Source organism: Arachis hypogaea, chromosome 5, assembly GCF_003086295.3.
Source record: "Arachis hypogaea cultivar Tifrunner chromosome 5, arahy.Tifrunner.gnm2.J5K5, whole genome shotgun sequence".
Taxonomy (NCBI): Eukaryota; Viridiplantae; Streptophyta; class Magnoliopsida; order Fabales; family Fabaceae; genus Arachis; species Arachis hypogaea.
The window spans coordinates 16,735,859-16,757,212 of record NC_092040.1 but is presented as its reverse complement, the minus strand read 5'-3'; the positions used below and the strand labels follow the sequence as shown (position 1 = coordinate 16,757,212).

At 39.2% G+C, this 21,354-nt stretch overlaps 1 non-coding gene across 1 annotated transcript; it reads right to left on the bottom strand.

Annotated features, from left to right (window-relative positions):
• Nucleotides 1–3,895: 3,895 nt before the first annotated feature.
• On the bottom strand, nucleotides 3,896–4,003 carry LOC112804336 (small nucleolar RNA R71). Its single transcript, XR_003202946.1, has one exon. It is a non-coding gene; the product is annotated as a small nucleolar RNA R71 (small nucleolar RNA).
• Nucleotides 4,004–21,354: the final 17,351 nt, after the last annotated feature.

The window sequence follows — 21,354 nt, the reverse complement described above, 5'->3', positions numbered from 1 at the left end:
GATTTCAGGTATTTTCTGGCTGAAATTGAGGGACCTGAGCAAAAATCTGATCCAGAGGCTGAAAAAGGACTACAGATGCTGTTGGATTCTGACCTCCCTACACTCGAAGTGGATTTACTGTAGCTACAGAAGCCCAATTGGCGCGCTCTCAATGGATTTGGAACGTAGACATTCTGGGCTTTCCAGAAATATATAATTGTCCATACTTTGCACGAGATTTGATGGCCCAAACAGGCGTTCCAAGTAAACTCAAGAATTTTGGTGTTTAACGCCGGAACTGGCACAAAAGCTGGAGTTAAACACCCAAACTGGCACAAAAGTTGGCATTTAACTCCAAGAAAAGTCTCTACACATGAAAGCTTCAATGCTCAGCCCAAGCACACACCAAGTGGGCCTGGAAGTGGATTTTTACGTCATTTACTCATTTTTGTAAACCCTAAGCTACTAGTTCTCTATAAATAGGACCTTTTGCTATTGTATTTTCATCTTTGGACGTCTAGCTCTTAGATCATGGGGGCTGGCCTCTCGCGGCCATGCCTAGACCTTGTTCTTATGTATTTTCAATGGTAGAGTTTCTACACACCATAGATTAAGGTGTGGAGCTCTGCTGTACCTCGAGTATCAATGCAATTACTACTATTTTCCATTCAATTCAGCTTATTCTTGTTCTAAGATATTCATTCGCACTCAAGAACTTGATGAATGTGATGATTATGTGACGCTCATCATCATTCTCACTTATGAACGCGTGCCTGACAACCACTTCCGTTCTACATGCAAACAAGGCTTGCATGTGTATCTCTTGGATTCCTTAATCAGAATCTTCGTGGTATAAGCTAGAATTCATTGGCGGTCATTCTTGAGAATCCGGAAAGTCTAAACCTTGTCTGTGGTATTCCGTGTAGGATTTAGGGATTGAATGACTGTGACGAGCTTCAAACTCGCGAGTGTTGGGCGTAGTGACAGACGCATAAGAATCACTGGATTCTATTCCGACATGATCGAGAACCGACAGATGATTAGCCGTGCTGTGACAGAGCGCGTTGAACATTTTCACTGAGAGGACGGGATGTAGCCATTGACAATGGTGATGCCCAACATACAGCTTGCCATGGAAAGGAGTAAGAAGGATTGGATGAAAACAGTAGGAAAGCAGAGAGACAGAAGGGACAAAGCATCTCCATACACTTATCTGAAATTCTCACCAATGAATTACATAAGTATCTCTATCTTTATTTTATGTTTTATTTATCTTTTAATCATTAATCCTCCATAACCATTTGAATCCGCCTGAGTGAGATTTACAAGATGACCATAGCTTGCTTCATACCAACAATCTCTGTGGGATCGACCCTTACTCGCGTAAGGTTTATTACTTGGACGACCCAGTGCACTTGCTGGTTAGTTGTGCGAAGTTGTGATAAAGATTTGAGATTGCAATTGAGGGTACCATGTTGATGACGCCATTGATGATCACAATTTCGTGCACCATGATTTTGGTGCCGTTGCCGGGGATTGTTCGAGTTTAGACAACTGACGGTTCATCTTGTTGCTTAGATTAGGTAATTTTATTTTATTTTGTTCTTCAGAATTCTTAAGAATGAATTCTAGAGTTTCAAATGATGTTTTCATCATCACTAAAGTTGATTGATTCCTATCAATTTAGCTCTTGAATGTAATGTCCTGCTGAAGCTTGGCTAACCATGTCTAATCTTTTTAGACTGCAGCTTTAGACTAACATTGCATGATTCCTGGAATTCTCATTAAGAATTTTGAATCCTTTATTTTACTTCTCCATATAATTTTCGAAAAAGCACAAAAAAAATTATAAAATCGTAAAATCAAAAATATTTTATGTTTCTTGCTTGAGTCTAGTGTCTAATTTTAAGTTTGGTGTCAATTTCATGTCTTTATTCTTCTAATTTTCGAAAAATTACATGCATTATGTTCTTCATTGATCTTCAAGATGTTCTTGATGATTTCCTTGCTCTGATCTTTAAATTCTCTTGTTTTGTGTGTTTAGTTGTTTCTTACATGCATTTTTAAATTATTATAGTCAGTAGTATACAAACTTCTAAGTTTGGTGTCTTGCATGCATTGTTGATTTAATCTTAGTTTTCCATGTTTAGTTGCATTTTAATTGTTCATTAAAAATTCAAAAAAATTTTCAAAAGTGTGTCTTTTCAAGTCAATAATACAAAGAATTGAAGATTCAGAACATACAGCAGAGGAATCACACAGAAAAAGCTGGGCGTCCAAAACGCCCAGTGAGGAAGGAAAACTGGCGTTTAAACACCAGCCAGGGTACCTGGCTGGGCGTTTAACGCACAAAAAGGTAGTGTTTTGGGCGTTAAATGCCAGAACGGATACCATTTTGGGCGTTTAACGCCAGGATGACACGAGAGGGAAGATTTTGTTTTTAATTCCAAATTTTTTCAAGTTTTCATAATTTTTCAAAATCAAATCTTTTTCAAATCATATCTTTTCAATCATATATTTTTCAAAATCAATTTCTTTCATCGTCGAGAGGGAAACAGCCCGGATCACCAGCTAAGGCCCCTAAATGACCGCTCAGTGATAAAGGAGGTAGGGGTGCAGAGACCCAGCCCCTTCTCATCAATGGACTCCTGACGTATACGAAGGAGTGCGGTTCGTTCGATAAATTCCTACCTCTCTCTTTTTTTATTTGTTTACTAATCTGACTAATATGGAACTTGGTAAGACAAGGGGGTTAAATAACTGAAAAATAAGATTAGTAAAGAATATTCTTTGAATGCTAAATTTACGTATTGAATTCTTTTTCAAAAATACTTGCTAACAATTAATGATTTGATTCAAAACTTTCAAGTGTGTTGCCTTTTCTAAATCATATCTTTTAAATTTCTTGTTAGCCAAGTCATTAATTTTCTAAAAATAAAATCTTTTTAATTATTTTTCAATCATATCTTTTTAAAACCATAACTTTTCAATTATATCTTCTTAATCACATCTTTTTTAAAATAGTTTTCAATCATATCTTTTTGATTTCTAATGTCAAAATCTTTTTCAAAATCACTTTATTTTTTTCCCAACTTTAATTTTTGAAAATCATTCATCAAATTTTCAAAATTTCTTTTAATTATTTTAAAATCTTTTACTTTATTTTCAAAAATTCTTTCCCTCTTCTCACATCCTTCTATTTAAGGACTAACACTCCTCCACTATCAACAATTCGAACTCTATCCCTCTTGATAAGTTCGAATTCTTCTCTTTCTACCTCCTCCTTCTATTCTTCTTTTCCTCTGACACCTCAAGAAAATCTCTATACTGTGACATAGAGGATTCCATACTTTCTTGTTCTCTTCTCTTTCATATGAGCAGGAGCAAAGACAAAAGCATTCTTGTTGAGGCCGACCCTGAACCTAAAAGGACCTTGAAGCGAAAGCTAAGAGAAGCTAAAGCACTACTCTCTGTAGAGGACCTAACAGAAATCTTCAAACAAGAAGAAGACATGGCAGCCGAAAACAACAACAATGCCAACAATGCAAGGAAGGTGCTGGGTGACTTTACTGCACCTACTCCCGACTTCTATGGGAGAAGCATCTCTATCCCTGCCATTGGAGCAAACAACTTTGAGTTTAAGCCTCAATTAGTTTCTCTAATGCAACAGAATTGCAAGTTCCATGGACTTCTATTGGAAGATCCTCATCAGTTTTTAGCTGAATTCTTACAAATCTGTGACATTGCCAAGACCAATGGGGTTGACCCTGAGGTCTACAGACTTATGCTATTCCCTTTTGTTGTAAGAGACAGAGCTAGGATATGGTTGGACTCACAACCTAAAGAAAGCCTGAACTCTTGGGAAAAGCTAGTCAATGCCTTCTTGGCAAAGTTCTTTCCACCTCAAAAATTGAGTAAGCTTAGAGTGGAAGTCCAAACCTTCAGACAGAAGGAAGGTGAATCCCTCTATGAAGCTTGGGAAGGATACAAGCAATTGATCAGAAGGTGTCCTTCTGACATGCTTTCAGAATGGAGCATCATAGGTATCTTCTATGATGGTCTGTCTGAACTGTCCAAAATGTCATTGGACAGCTCTGCTGGAGGATCTCTTCATCTGAAGAAGACGCCTACAGAAGCTCAGGAACTCATTGAAATGGTTGCAAATAACCAATTCATGTACACTTATGAAAGGAATCCTGTGAATAATGGGACAAATCAGAAGAAAGGAGTTTTTGAGATTGATACTCTGAATGCCATATTGGCTCAGAACAAAATATTGACTCAGCAAGTTAATATGATTTCTCAGAGTCTGTCTAGAATGCAAGCTGCACCAGGCAGTACTAAGGACGCTTCATCTGAAGAAGAAGCTTATGATCCTGAGAACCCATCAATGGAAGAGGTGAATCACATGGGAGAACCCTATGGAAACACCTACAATCCTTCATGGAGAAATCATCCAAATCTCTCATGGAAGGACCAACAGAGACCTCAACAAGGTTTCAACAACAATAATGGTGAAAGAAACAGGTTTAGCAATAGCAAGCCTTTTCCATCATCTTCTCAACAACAGACAGGGAATTCTAAGCAGAGCCACTCTGACTTAGCAACCATAGTCTCTGATTTGATCAAAACCACTCAAAGTTTCATGAATGAAACAAGGTCTTCCATTAGAAATTTGGAGGCACAAGTGGGTCAGCTGAGCAAGAAAATTACTGAACTCCCTCCTACTACTCTTCCAAGCAATACAGAAGAGAATCCAAAAGGAGAGTGCAAGGCCATCAACATGGTCGAATTTGGAGAGGAGGAAGAGGCAGTGATCGCCACTGAGGAAGACCTCAATGGACGTCCATTGGCCTCCAATGAGTTCCCTAATGAGGAACCATGGGAATCTGAGGCTCACACAGAGACCATAGAGATTCCATTGGATTTACTTCTACTATTCATGAGCTCTGATGAGTATTCTTCCTCTGAAGAGGATGAAGATGTTACTGAAGAGCAAGTTGCTATGTACCTTGGAGAAATCATGAAGCTAAATGACAAGTTATTTGGTAATGAGACTTGGGAGGATGAACCCCCTTTGCTCACCAAAGAACTGGATGACTTGACTAGGCAGAGATTACCTCAAAAGAGACAGGATCCTGGGAAGTTCTCAATACCTTGTACCATAGGCACCATGACCTTTGAGAAGGCCCTGTGTGACCTAGGGTCAAGTATAAACCTCATGCCTCTCTCTGTAATGGAGAAGCTAGGGATCCTTGAGGTACAAGCTGCAAGAATCTCACTAGAGATGGCAGACAATTCAAGGAAACAGGCTTATGGACTTGTAGAGGATGTCTTGGTAAAGGTTGAAGACCACTACATCCCTGCTGATTTCATAGTCCTAGAGACTGGGAGGTGCATGGATGAATCCATCATCCTTGGCAGACCCTTCCTAGCCACAGCAAAGGCTGTGATTGATGTTGACAGAGGAGAATTGATCATTCAAGTGAAAGAAGACTCCCTTGTGTTTCAAGCTCAAGGATATCCCTCTGTAACCATGGAGAGGAAGCATGAAGAGCTTCTCTCAAAACAGAGTCAAATAGAGCCCCCACAGTCAAACTCTAAGTTTGGTGTTAGGAGGCCACAACCAAAATTTAAGTTTGGTGTTGAACCACCACATTCAAACTCTAAGTTTGGTGTTGGGAGGTTCCAACATTGCTCTGAGCATCTGTGAGGCTCCATGAGAGCCCACTGTCAAGCTACTAACATTAAAGAAGCGCTTGTTGAGAGGCAACCCAATGTTATATCTATCTATTTTCCACTGTTATTTTATATTTTCTATAGGTTGATGATCATGTGAAGTCACAAAAACAACTGAAAAAGCAAAAACAGAATGAAAAACAGAAAGAAAAATAACACACCCTGGAGGAAAATCTTGCTTGCGTTTAAACGCCAGTAAAGACAGCAGAATGGGCGTTTAACGCCTAGTCTGGCACCATTCTGGGTGTTTAATGCCAGAAATGGGCACCAGATTGGCGTTTAACGCCAGAAATGGGCAAGAAGCTGGCGTTAAACGCCAGAAATGGGCAGCAGCCTGGCGTTTAACGCCAGGATTGGCAGAAGGGGCATTTTTGCACGCCACTTGGTGCAGGGATGAGCTATCCTTGATACCTCAGGATCTGTGGACCCCACAGGATCCCCACCTACCCCACCTCTCTCTCTCTTCTTCACCCACTCACCAATCACCTCCATACCTCTTCCCCAAAAGCCCCTCACCTATCAAATCCGACCATTATCTTCACCACTCACATCCATCCTTCATAAAACCTCACCTACTTCACCATCCAGATTCAAACCACTTTCCCTCCCAAACCCACCCATAATAGCCAAACCATACACCCCTCTCCACTCCTATATAAACCCATCTTCACTCCTTCATTTTCACACAACCTAAACACTACTTTTTCCCCTTGGCCGAAACACAAAGCCCCTCTATCTTCTCCATTTTCTTCTTCTTCTACTCTTTTCTTTCTTCTTTTGCTCGAGGACGAGCAAACCTTCTAAGTTTGGTGTGGTAAAAGCATTGCTTTTTATTTTTCCATAACCATTTATGGCACCTAAGGCCGGAGAAACCTCTAGAAAGAGGAAAGGGAAGGCAAAAGCTTCCACCTCCGAGTCATGGGAGATGGAGAGATTCATCTCAAGGGTGCATCAAGACCACTTCTATGAAGTTGTGGCCAAGAAGAAGGTGATCCCGAGGTCCCTTTCAAACTCAAAAAGAGTGAATATCCGGAGATCCGACATTAGATTCGAAGAAGAGGTTGGGAAGTTCTTACCAACCCCATTCAACAAGTCAGGATCTTAATGGTTCAAGAGTTCTATGCCAATGCATGGATCACCAAGAACCATGATCAAAGTGTGAACCTGGACCCAAAGAATTGGCTTACAATGGTTCGGGGGAAATGCTTAGATTTTAGTCCGGAGAATGTGAGGTTGGCATTTAACTTGCCCATGATGCAAGGAGATGTACACCCCTACACTAGAAGGGTCAACTTTGATCAAAGATTGGACCAAGTCCTCATAGACATTTGTGAAGAGGGCGCTCAATGGAAGAGAGATTCAAGAGGGAAGCCGGTTTAACTAAGAAGGCATGACCTCAAGCCCGTGGCTAGGGGATGGTTGGAGTTTATCCAACGCTCAATCATTCCCACTAGTAACCTGTCTGAAGCTACTATAGACCGGGCCATCATGATTCATAGCATCATGATTGGAGAGGAAGTAGAATTTCATGAGGTTATATCCCAAGAACTCTATAAGGTGACGAACATGTCCTCTACCTTGGCAAGGTTAGCCTTCCCTCATTTCATTTGTCACCTCTGTAATTCAGTTGGAATTAACATAGAGGAAGACATCCTCATTGATGAGGAGAAGCCCATCACTAAGAAAAGGATGGAGCAAACAAGAGATCCCACTCATGGACATGAGCATGAGGAAATTCCTCATCATGAAATCCCTGAGATGCCTCAAGGGATGCATTTTCCTCCACTAAATTATTGGGAGCAAATTAACATCTCCCTAGGAGAATTAAGTTCCAACATGGGACAATTAAGGGTGGAGCACCAAGAACATTCCATCCTCCTCCATGAAATTAGAGAAGACCAAAGAACCATGAGAGAGGAGCAACAAAGGCAAGGAAGAGACATTGAGGAGCTCAAGCACTCCATAAGATCTTCAAAAGGAAGAACAAGCCGCCATCACTAAGGTGGACTCGTTCTTTAATTTCCTTGTTCTTTATTTTCCTGTTTTTCGAATTTTTATGCTTGTGTTTATCTATGTTTGTATCTTATTACATGATCATTAGTGTCTTAGTGTCTATGCCTTAAAGCTATGAATGTCCTATGAATTCATCACCTTTCTTAAATGAAAAATGTTTTAATTACAAAAGAACAAGAAGTACAGGATTTCAAATTCATCCTTGAAACTAGTTTAATTATTTTGATGTGGTGTCAATACTTTTTGTTTTCTGAATGAATGCTTGAACAGTGAATATGTCTTTTGAATTTGTTGTTTAAAGAATGTTAAAATTGTTGGCTCTTGAAAGAATGATGGAAAAAAGGAGAAATGTTATTGAGGATCTGAAAAATCATCAAATTGATTCTTGAAGCAAGAAAAAGCAGTGAATATTCAAAAAAAAAAAGGCAAGCAAAAAAAGCCAATAGCCCTTTAAACCAAAAGGCAAGGGTAAAAATAAAAAGGATCCAAGGCTTTGAGCATCAGTGGATAGGAGGGCCTACAGGAATAAAATCCTGGCCTAAGCGGCTAAACCAAGCTGTCTCTAACCATGTGCTTGTGGCGTGAAGGTGTCAAGTGAAAACTTGAGACTGAGCGGTTAAAGTCGTGATCCAAAGCAAAAAGAGTATGCTTAAGAACCCTGGACACCTCTAATTGGAGACTCTAGCAAAGCTGAGTCACAATCTGAAAAGGTTCACCCAGTTATGTGTCTGTGGCATGTATGTATCCGGTGGTAATACTGGAAAACAGAGTGCTTTGGGCCACGGCCAAGACTCATAAAGTAACTGTGTTCAAGAATCAACATACTATACTAGGAGAATCAATAACACTATCCGAATTCTGAGTTCCTATAGATGCCAATCATTCTGAACTTCAAAGGATAAAGTGAGATGCTAAAACTGTTCAGAGGCAAAAAGCTACTAGTCCCGCTCATCTAATTGGAGATAAGTTTCATTGATAGTTTGGAATTCATTGTATATTCTCTTCTTTTTATCCTATTTGATTTTCAGTTACTTGGGGACAAGCAACAATTTAAGTTTGGTGTTATGATGAGCGGATAATTTATACGCTTTTTGGCATTGTTTTTAGTGTGCTTTTAGCATGTTTTAGTTAGTTTTTATTATATTTTTATTAGTTTTTATTTAAAATTCACTTTTTTGGACTTCACTATGAGTTTGTGTGTTTTTCTGTGATTTTAGGTATTTTATGGCTGAAATTGAGGGACCTAAGCAAAAATCTGATCCAGAGGCTGAAAAAGGCCTGCAGATGCTGTCGGATTCTGACCTCCCTGCACTCAAAGTGGATTTTCTGGAGCTACAGAAGCCCAATTGGCGCGCTCTCAATTGCGTTGGAAAGTAGACATCCTGGGTTTGCCTGAGATTTGATGGCCCAAACAGGCGTTCCAAGTCAGCTCAAGAATTCTGGCGTTTAACGCTGGAACTGGCACAAAAGCTAGAGTTAAACGCCCAAACTGGCACAAAAGCTGGCGTTTAACTCCAGGAAAAGTCTCTACACATGAAAGCTTCAATGCGCAGCCCAAGCACACACCAAGTGGGCCCGGAAGTGGATTTTTACGTCATTTACTCATTTTTGTAATCCATAAGCTACTAGTTCTCTATAAATAGGACCTTTTGCTATTGTATTTTCATCTTTGGACGTCTAGTTCTTAGATCATACGGGATGTAGCCATTGACAACGATGATGCCCAACATACAGCTTGCCATGGAAAGGAGTAAGAAGGATTGGATGAAGACAGTAGGAAAACAGAGAGACGGAAGGGACAAAGCATCTCCAAACACTTATCTGAAATTCTCACCAATGAATTACATAAGTATCTCTATCTTTATTTTATGTTTTATTTATCTTTTAATCATTAATCCTCCATAACTATTTGAATCCGCCTGACTGAGATTTACAAGATGACCATAGCTTGCTTCATACCAACAATCTCTGTGGGATCGACCCTTACTCGCATAAGGTTTATTACTTGGACGACCTAGTGCACTTGCTGGTTAGTTGTGCGAAGTTGTGATAAAGAGTTGAGATCGCAATTGAGCGAACCATGTTGATGACGCCATTCATGATCACAATTTCGTGCACCAATGGACCAACCTCAGAGATCTCAGAATTTCAACAATAATTCTCAGGACGGTTTCCAATAGAACAATCATAATAACCGCCAATTTCAGTCTCATCAACAATAACCACCTCAGCAGGCAAATTCTCAATCCCAACAAGATTCTAATTTGGAGATGATGAGGAGTTTTATGCAGGAAACCAGAGCCTACATTAGAAACTTGGAGGTGCAAATGGGCCAACTGAGCAAGCAAATACCTGAGAGGTCTGCAAATACAATTCAAAACTTGGAGATTCAGATGGGTCAATTAGCCACAAAAGTTAATGAAATTGATAAGAAGTCAATTAATTGCCTTCCTGGTAATACAATTCCAAATCCAAGAGAGGAATGCAAGGCTATCACCTTGATAAGTTGACAAGTGGCAAGTATGGAAGCACAAGTTAATGAGGAGCCAATTGAAAAAGAAGCTCCAAAGGAGAAGAAGGAAGAAGTAGAGCACGTCCCTCCAAAGCGTGTGGACAATCCATTCCCAAACTATCTTGACACTTATCCTACATTGCCAAAGGCTCCTGAGTACAGGCCTAAAATGCCATATCCACAGAGACTTCAAAAGGAGACCAAGGACAAGTAGTTTTTTCAAAGTTCTTAGAAGTCTTCAGAAAGTTGCAAATCAATATTCCTTTTGCTGAGGTTTTGGAGCAAATGCCTCTCTATGTCAAATTCATGAAGGAGTTATTGTCAAAGAAGAAGCCTTTAAAAGGAGATGAGATAGTGGTCCTAACCAAGGAATGTAGTGCCATAATTCAGAATAACTTGCCAAGGAAGATGCCAGATCCAAGGTGCTTTCAAATTCCATGCACCATTGGGAGCACAACCTTTGAGAAAGCGTTATGTGATCTGGGAGCAAGCAACAATTTGATGCCCTTGTCTGTGATGAAGAAGCTGCAAATCCAAGTGGCACAACCCACAAGGATAGCATTACAGATGGTAGACAAATCTATGAAGTCTGCATATGGATTAGTGGAGAATATCTTGGTCAAAGTGGGTAAGTTCTTCCTCCCAGAAGATTTTGTGATTCTTGACACAGGGGAGGATGGGAATGCCTCTATAATTCTAGGAAGACCATTCCTAGCCACTGGAAGAGCTTTGATTGATGTAGAAGTGGGTGAATTAGTGCTTAGAGTGATGAGCGGATATTTTATACGCTTTTTAGGGGTAATTTCATGTAGATTTTAGTATGTTTTAATTAGTTTTTAGTAGAATATCATTAGTTTTTAGGCAAAAATAATATTTTTGGACTTTACTATGAGTTTGTGTATTTTTCTGTGATTTCAGGTATTTGCTGACTGAAATTGAGGGAGCTGAGCAAAAATCTGATTTAGGCTGAAAAAGGACTGCTGATGCTGTTGGATCCTGACCTCCCTGCACTCGGAATGGATTTTCTGGAGCTATAGGAGTCCAATTGACGCGCTCTCAATTGGGTTGGAACGTAGACATCCAGGGCTTTCCAGCAATATATAATAGTCCATACTTTGCGCAAAGATAGACGATGTAAACTGGCGTTCAACGCCAGTTCCATGTTGCAGTCTGGCGTCCAGCGCCAAAAACAGGTTACAAGTTGGAGTTCAATTCCCAAAACACGTTACAACCTGGCGTTCAACTCCAGAAATAGCCCAAGCACGTGAGAGGCTTAAGTCTCAGCCCCAGCACACACCAAGTGGGCCCCTGAAGTGGATTTCTGCACCAATTATCTTAGTTTACTCATATTCTGTAAACCTAGGTTACTAGTTTACTATTTAAACAACTTTTAGAGACTTATTTTGTACCTCATGACATTTTTCATATCTGAATTTTATACACTTTGACGGCATGAGTCTCTAAACTCCATTGTTGGGGGTGAGGAGCTCTGCAGCATCTCGATGAATTAATGCAATTGTTTCTATTTCTCCATTCAAACGTGTGTGTTCCTATCTAAGATGTTCATTCGCGCTTAATTATGAAGAAGGTGATGATCCGTGAAACTCATCACCTTCCTCAATCCATGAACGTGTGCTTGACAACCACCTCCGTTCTACATCAGATTGAATGAGCTTCTCTTAGATTCCTTAATCAGAATCTTCGTGGTATAAGCTAGAATTGATGGCGGCCACTCTTGAGGATCCGAAAAGTCTAAACCTTGTCTGTGGTATTCCGAGTAGGATTCAAGGATTGAATGGCTGTGACGAGCTTCAAACTCACGATTGCTGGGCGTGATGACAAACGCAAAAGGATCAATGGATCCTATTCCAACATGATCGAGAACCAACAGCTGATTAGCCGCGCTGTGATAGAGCATTTGGACCGTTTTCACTGAGAGGATGGGAGGTAGCCACTGACAATGGTGACACCCTACATACAGCTTGCCATGGAAGGAACTTTGCACTTTGGAATTGAGTTGAATATTACATTACAGGAATTCAGAAGACAAAGCATCTCTAAAACTCCAACATATTCTCCATTACTGCATTACAAGTAATTAATTCACGCTCTTTTATTTCTCTAATAATTCAAACTGATAATTTTAATTGAAATCCTGACTAAGAATAATAAAATGAACATAGCTTGCTTCAAACCAATAATCTCCGTGGGATCGACCCTTACTCACGTAAGGTATTACTTGGACGACCCAGTGCACTTGCTGGTTAGTTGTGCGGATTACAAAAGTGTGATTGCAATTTCGTGCACCAAGTTTTTGGCGCCGTTGCCGGGGATTATTCAAGTTTGAACAACTAAAGGTTTATTTTGTTGCTTAGATTAGGAATAATTTATTTTTGTTCTTATAGAGTCATTAAATTCTGAGTCCTTTATTCCCTTTTCAAAAATTTTTCAAAAATATCATTTTTCTTTATCAATTTCTAATTTTTTTTCGTGAGTTTAGTGTCTTGTTCTAAGTTTGGTGTTAATTGCATGTTCTTGTTCTTCCTTGATCTTCAAATTGTTCTTGTCAATTTCTCTTGTTTGATCTTTGGTTTGTTTCGTTTTGTGTATTTTTCGTGTTTTTATGGTGCAATTTCAAATTATTAGTTTTCAAAAATAAATCTTTTTATATACAATATTAAAACACGTTACATTTGTAAATCAGTTGGCTAGAGCGTTGGCTTATGTTCTTGGCAATTGGGTATCTTCCCTTTTTAAAACCTTTTTCAAAAAAATTTTTCTTTGATTAAATCTTATACCAAACTTTAAGTTTGGTGTTTTCTTGTTAATCTCTTTTTAATTTTCGAAAATTTCATTGTGGTTTTCTAAAAATTTTAAGTGTGGTGTTCTTTCTTTTGTTCTTGGTGTTCTTGTAAATCTTCAAAGTGTTCTTGAGTTTTCTTTGTGTTTTGATCTTAAAATTTTTAAGTTTGGTGTTCCTTGGTGTTTTCCCTCCAAAATTTTCGAAAACAAGAAGCATTAGATCTAAAAATTTTAAGTCTTGTGTCTTTTATGTGTTTTTCTCTTTCAGCATAAAATTCAAAATTCAAAAAAAATATCTTTTCTAACTATTTTTAAGCCATATTTTCAATTTTTTTTATAAAAATTCAGATTTTAATTTCAAAAGTTTTCAAATCTTATCCTTTTAAGATTTAAAAAAAAATTTATATTTTCTTTCTTAAAATCTTTTCAACTCATAAATATTTTTTTCAAATCTTTACAATATCTTTTTCAAAACAAATTTATCTTTTTCAAATACCTTTTATATCTTTTCAATCTTCAATTACATCTGTTTCCTATCATATTTATCTTTTCTCAAAATTTTCGAAAATATCCTAACCAATTTCTCTTTCCTCATTTTTTTTGAAAATCTTCATAAAATATTTTCAAATTTTTATTTTTATTTCTATTTTCATTTTTATTTCGTTTTTTTATTTATTTCATTTTATTTTATTTTATTATTTCGAAAATATATATAAAAAAAATTTTAATAAAATAAATAATATCAACATCCATATCATCTCCCTTGCTCCATCATGGAACTAAGTGGAAATGAACAGTCCAGAAGGACTCTGGGGTCATATGCTAACCCCACTACTGCTTCATATGGGAGTAGTATCTGTATACCCTCCATCGGAGTCAGTAGCTTTGAGTTGAATCCTCAGCTCATTATCATGGTGCAACAAAGTTGCCAGTATTCCGGTCTTCCACAGGAAGAACTTACAGAGTTTCTGGCACAATTTTTACAAATTGCTGACACAGTACATGATAAGGAAGTAGATCAGGATGTCTACAGATTATTACTGTTTCCATTTGCTGTAAAGGGCCAAGCTAAGAGGTGGTTAAATAACCAACCTAAGGACAGCATAAAGACATGGAAACATCTGTCAGAAAAATTCCTGAATCACTATTTTCCTCCAAAACGGATGACACAACTAAGGCTAAGCATCCAAGGCTTCAAACAAGGAGATAATGAATCCCTTTATGATGCCTGGGAGAGATACAGAGAGATGCTAAGAAAATGCCCCTCTGAAATGTTTTCAGAGTGGGTGCAATTAGACATCTTCTACTATGGGCTTACAGAAAGAGCTCAGATTTCTCTAGACCACTCAGCTGGTGGATCTATACACATGAGGAAGACAATAGAAGAAGCTCAAGAGCTCATTAATACAGTTGCCATAAATCAGCATCTGTACCTAAGCAGGGAATCTTCCATCAACAAAGAGGCTAAAATAGTAACTGTTGAACTCAGTCTTGCAGATCAAGCTGATAAATTCAATCAGCAATTAGATTTTCTAACAAAATAGTTAGCTGAATTCAAGGAGATACTACTAGAAACAAGAATGGCTAATATGAATATGGAAATACAGTTGAAGCAGACAGAACAGCAGTTATCAAAACAAATAACAGAAGAATGCCAAGCAGTTCAATTAAGGAGTGGGAAAACATTAAATACCTCACTTCAAGGTAGCAGGAAGCCAAGAAATGAGCAAACCACCCAAAATCCATCTGAGGACAATCAGAGCCCAGAAAGGAATGACTCTGGCGCCCAAACGCCAGAAAATGGGAGAAAGCTAACGCTGAACGCCCAGACCCTGCTCAGTCCTGGCGTTCAACGCCAGAAATAAGCAATGAATTGGCGTTGAACGCCCAAAGGAAGCACAGTTCTGGCGTTCAAACGCCAGAAACAGGTAAGAAGCTGGCGTCTAACGCCACTTCAGCTTCCACCCCTGGCATTCGAACGCCAGTGGGAGATCAGACACATACAAGTGCTGATAACAAGCCCTCTAAAAAGGCTTCTCAGCCCACACCTGTAGGCAATAAACCTACAGCAACTAAGGTTGAGGAATATAAAGCCAAAATGCCTTATCCTCAGAAACTCCGCCAAGCGGAACAGGATAACCAATTTGCCCGCTTTGTAGACTATCTCAGGACTCTTGAAATAAAGATTCCGTTTGCAGAGGCACTTGAGCAAATACCCTCTTATTCAAAGTTCATGAAAGAGATCTTAAGTCATAAGAAGGATTGGAGGGAAACTGAGAAAGTTTACCTCACTGAAGAATGCAGTGCAGTCATTCTGAAAAGCTTACTTGAGAAGCTTAAAGATCTGGGAAGCTTTATGATACCATGCACATTAGAAGGTACTTGTACCAAGCAAGCTCTATGTGATCTTGGGGCAAGTATTAATCTAATACCTGCAGCTACTATCAGAAAGCTTGGGTTGACTGATGAAGTTAAACCAACTTGGATATGTCTCCAACTTGCTGATGGCTCTATTAAATACCCATCAGGCGTGATTGAAGACATGATTGTCAAGGTTGGGCCATTTGCCTTTCCCACTGACTTTGTGGTGCTGGAAATGGAGGAGCACAAGAGTGCAACTCTCATTCTGGGAAGACCTTTCCTAGCAACTGGCCGAACCCTCATTGATGTTCAAAAAGGGGAAGTAACCTTGAGAGTCAATGAGGATGAGTTCAGGTTGAATATTGTGAAAGCCATGCAGCATCCAGACACCCAAAATGACTGCATGAGCGTTGATATTATTGACTCTCTGGTAAAAGAGGTCAATATGGCTGAGAGTCTCGAATCAGAGCTAGAGGATATCTTTAAAGATGTTCAGCCTGATCTGAAGGAACCAGAGAGAATAGTAGAACCTCTGAAAATTCCTCAGGAAGAGGAGAAACCTCCCAAACTCGAGCTCAAACCATTACCACCATCCCTGAAATATGCATTTCTGGAAGAAGGTGACACCTTTCCTGTAATCATAAGCTCTACCTTAGAGCCACAGGAAGAGGAAGCACTAATTCAAGTGCTAAGTACACACAAGACAGCTCTTGGGTGGTCCATCAGTGATCTCAAGGGCATTAGCCCAGCCAGATGCATGCACAAGATCTTACTGGAGGGTGACGCCAAGCCAGTGGTTCAACCACAAAGGCGGCTGAATCCAGCCATGAAGGAGGTGGTGCAGAAAGAGGTCACTAAGTTACTAGAAGCTGGGATTATTTATCCTATTTCTGATAGCCCCTGGGTAAGCCCTGTCCAAGTCGTCCCTAAGAAAGGTGGCATGACAGTGGTTTATAATGAAAAAAATGAACTGGTTCCTACAAGAACAGTTACAGGGTGCCGTATGTGTATTGATTATAGAAGGCTCATGAAAGACTAGAAATTAGTGCTTAGAGTGATGAGCGGATATTTTATACACTTTTTGGGGGTAATTTCATGTAGATTTTAGTATGTTTTAATTAGTTTTTAGTAGAATATCATTAGTTTTTAGGCAGAAATCATATTTTTGGACTTTACTATGAGTTTGTGTATTTTTCTATGATTTCAGGTATTTTCTGACTGAAATTGAGGGGCTGAGCAAAAATCTGATTTAGGCTGAAAAAGGACTGCTGATGTTGTTGGATCCTGACCTCCCTACACTCGGAATGGATTTTCTGGAGCTACAGAAGTCCAATTGACGCGCTCTCAATTGTGTTGAAAACTAGACATGCAGGGCTTTGCAGCAATATATAATAGTCCATACTTTGCGCAAAGATAGACGACGTAAACTGGCGTTCAACGCCAGTTCCATGTTGCAGTCTGGCGTCCAGCGCCAGAAACAGGTTACAAGTTGGAGTTCAACGCCCAAAACACGTTACAACCTGGCGTTCAACTCCAGAAACAGCCCAAGCACGTGAGAGGCTTAAGTCTCAGCCCAGCACACACCAAGTGGGCCCCAGAAGTGGATTTCTGCACCAATTATCTTAGTTTACTCATATTCTGTAAACCTAGGTTACTAGTTTACTATTTAAACAACTTTTAGAGACTTATTTTGCACCTCATGACATTTTTGATATCTGAATTTTATACACTCTGACGGCATGAGTCTCTAAACTCCATTGTTGGGGGTGAGGAGCTCTGCAGCGTCTCGATGAATTAATGCAATTGTTTCTATTTTTCCATTCAAACGTGTGTGTTCCTATCTAAGATGTTCATTCGCGCTTAATTATGAAGAAGGTGATGATCCGTGACACTCATCACCTTCCTCAATCCATGAACGTGTGCCTGACAACCACCTCCGTTCTACATCAGATTGAATGAGCTTCTCTTAGATTCCTTAATCAGAATCTTCGTGGTATAAGCTAGAATTGATGGCGGCCACTCTTGAGGATCCGGAAAGTCTAAACCTTGTCTGTGGTATTCCGAGTAAGATTCAAGGATTGAATGGCTATGATGAGCTTCAAACTCGCGATTGCTGGGCGTGATGACAAATGCAAAAGGATCAATGGATCCTATTCCAACATGATCGAGAACCAACAGCTGATTAGCCGTACTGTGACAGAGCATCTGGACCGTTTTCACTGAGAGGATGGGAGGTAGCCACTGACAATGGTGACACCCTACATACAGCTTGCCATGGAAGGAACTTTGCACTTTGGAATTGAGTTGAATATTACATTACAGGAATTCAGAAGACAAAGCATCTCCAAAACACCAACATATTCTCCATTACTGCATTACAAGTAATTAATTCACGCTCTTTTATTTCTCTAATAATTCAAACTGATAATTTTAATTGAAATCCTGACTAAGAATAATAAAATAAACATAGCTTGCTTCAAACCAATAATCTCCGTGGGATCGACCTTTACTCACGTAAGGTATTACATGGACGACCCAGTGCACTTGCTGGTTAGTTGTGCGGATTGCAAAAGTGTGATTGCAATTTCGTGCACCAATGAGCAACTACTCTTTCAAGTCTTCAAAGATATACATTCAGTAGGTAAAGAAGAGAGGTGCATGCAGACTGAGCTTATTGATCCAAACCTTCAAGAACCCCCTGATGACGGACAGCAGAATCTGCAGCTCAAACCTCCTTTGGTGACATTTAATGAAATTTCCCCTAATATCAAACCTAAGTTTGGTATCGGGAATGCATCATCCACCAAGGGGGAGGTTCCCAAAAAGAAGAAAGTACCCAGAGGATGGAGAAACAAAAAGATCCCCACTGAAGGTTCCTCCCCAGGAATGAAGGTGTTGTTGACTAGCAAGCCAGTGTGGACTTATACAGTAAACATAATCCTCTCTTTGGAGCATATTGAACTACTCTATGGAGACACAGGAAAGAAGTTCAAAGTAAGGGGTGAAGAGCTGAGCCCCTATGATCCTCCTCCTTAGAGGAGCTAACCATCAAGCTAGTGACGTTAAAGAAGCGCTTGTCGGGAGGTAAATCCGATAATTTCGTATCTTTGGTTATTTTTTGTAGTAGTAGTTTTCTTATTTATTTGACAACTTTTGAGTTTTTTTCTGTTTTTTCTTTCGTTTTACGTGTGTCCTGATCATGCAGCTATTTTAGAACAGGAACCGAACATTCAGAAAAAAAGAGAAAAAGAAGGCCGAAAGTTGCGCTGGAGTTGTGCAGGAACTACGCATCGCGCACCAGCTCATCCACGCGTACGCATACCAGACGCGTACGCGTACGCGTCACTCTGGTTCTCGGAGATCCACGTGCAAGCGTCCCTGACACGTACGCGTGACCCAAAAAATTGGCGTAAAAAGGTGTTTGGCCAGAGAGTTGTGGTGGCTTGGGGCTGGAATTATGCTAGAAGCATAATCTTCATCACGCGTACGAATCTCCGATGCGTGCACATCTTTTTCACTTTGTCCCCATCCACGCGTGCGTGTACATGACGTGCACGCCTCGTTTGTCTATTTAGACCTCATGCGCATCAACCCGAGAGTTTTGCGTGCGCGGCGCTGTCTTCGCGCGATTCGCACAAAACTGAAAGCACGTGGACACCTCCCAGACGCTTACGCGTCATTTGAACTTTTTGCAAACCACGCGTGCGCATGCCTGACGCGCACACGTCGATTGCACCGCATCACTTACCTAGCGCACCGCCCTGTTTTCATTCTCTCTCCCTCCCAAATCCTTATTCTCTCTTGTTCTTTTCCCCTTTTATTCTTCTTTTATCATACTAATTGTTTCTATGTCCCTCTCTGTTTTCAGTTCTTCTTTGCTTGAGGACAAGCAAACCTTTAAGTTTGGTATTGACACTTCGCTTATGGCTCTTCTGTTTAGCACCAAAGGGAGATGAATGTTCTTCATGAAGGAATGAGATAACCACCAGCATAACTGAGGTGGTTGAGTTCCTTTCATTCTATTTCTCTTCCGTTCTTATTTTGTTGTCTTCTATTTTCTGTTGCTTTGATTGCTTGCATGATCTTTAGTACTTTTAGTTAAAAAAAATTTGCCTCATGTATTGCTCACTAAGCTTGAATTCAAAAGAAAAAGAAGTGACGTATTGCATGAGAAATTGAGTTTATATTTAAGAGTAGTCTTATTTACTTAAATGTGGTGGTATTATTTATGATTTTGAATGCATGACATGAACAGTGCATATTTGAATTTGAATCAAAGGATGTTGATATATAAGGAATATGAATTTATATAATTATTATGACTTCTCTGAAATAAACAAAAATTTAATCCTTGAAGCAAAAGAAACAAAAAAAAATATAAAAGCAAGGTCTAAGGCTCTGAGCATCAATGACTAGGGAGGTCAGACATGATTAAAAGCTCAAAGAGTTGTTTTCCTAGTCATATGCTTGTGGTGTTTTTTGTGTCAAATAATCCTTGAGACAGAACACTTAGAGTCAAGACCAAGTGCATTTAACAGAGTATGCCAAAGGCTTTGAGCACCAATGTCTGGGAGCAACTGAAAGAAAAAATTTGAACTTAAAGGAAGTTTCCGAGTTAAGTGCTTGTGGTGTTTCTGTGTCAAGTAACCCTTGAGACAAAAAATTTAAAGTCACGGCTAGGCTCAAGGTGTAAAGTACCAAAGAAAAAAATAAATTAAAGAAAATTTTGCTATGTTCAAGGATTAAACTGGAGTATAAAGATCAGAGAATTCATAATATTATGCGGATTCTAATTCCGAATGGCAATGACATCCTTCTGATTCAAAGGAGAGTGAGATGCCAAAACTATTCAAGATTGTAGTTGTAAATCCCACTATAAGAAGAGACATGAGCTTAATCGAACTCTGATTCTCATGCAAATTCACATCCTAAGCCTATATTAGTTTGGTTGCTTGAGGACAAGCAACAATTCAAGTTTGGTGTTGTGATATGTGAGCATCTTTCCTATCTTTTCCTAGTGAATTTGCATTTCAATTGTTGAGTTTAATCAATAATTAATTATCTTTTAGCCACTATGGATGTTACTTTGACTCTCGTGTAATTTTGTTTATTTTAGGTAGCATTTGGCTGGATTTGATGGAGAGAAAGCTTGCACAAATGGAAGGAGCACAAGAATTGAAGGAGATGATCAGCAAGGAGCGACGCGTGCGCGTACCTGACGTGTACGCGTAATTTGGAGATTTATGCAGCAACGCGTGCGCGTACCTGACGCGTACGCGTGACACGCGAAGAAGATCATCGACGTGTACGCATGACTGACGCGTACGTGTAACATGCACCACATGCAGAAAATGCTGAGGGCAATTTCTAGGCACCATTTTGGCACTCAAGTAAGGCGTAGCTCTCTACCAAGTTAAGCGCGGATCCAGTGAAGCCAAGTGGTCCCCACGTTACAAGGCGCAGATTATTTAATTAATTCTAATTTAAATTTAAATTTTAAAATAGGAAAAGATATTATTTTAATTTTAAAAATTAGATTTTTAAATTAATTAGGATTAGATATAAAAGATAATATTATTCTATTCCATCTCATTCATCACTTTTACAGTTTACTTGAATCCTTATTTTTTCTCTAAACCATGAGCAACTAAACCTCCGCTGTTAAGGTTAGGAGCTCTATCTATTGTATGGATTGATACTATTATTTTTCTATTTTAATTCATGTTTTGATTTATATTTCAAGAATTATTTTCGTTCTTTATCTTATGAATTTGGGTGGAACGGAAGTATGACCCTCTTTCTAATTGAGTTATTTTATAACTTGGAAAAGCTCTTTACTCGAACAACAGCTTGAAAACATATTCTCCTAAATTTCTAATTATCTGGACTTAACGGGATACGTGACATATAATTCTCTTATATTTGGATAATTAGGATTTTTGTGACAT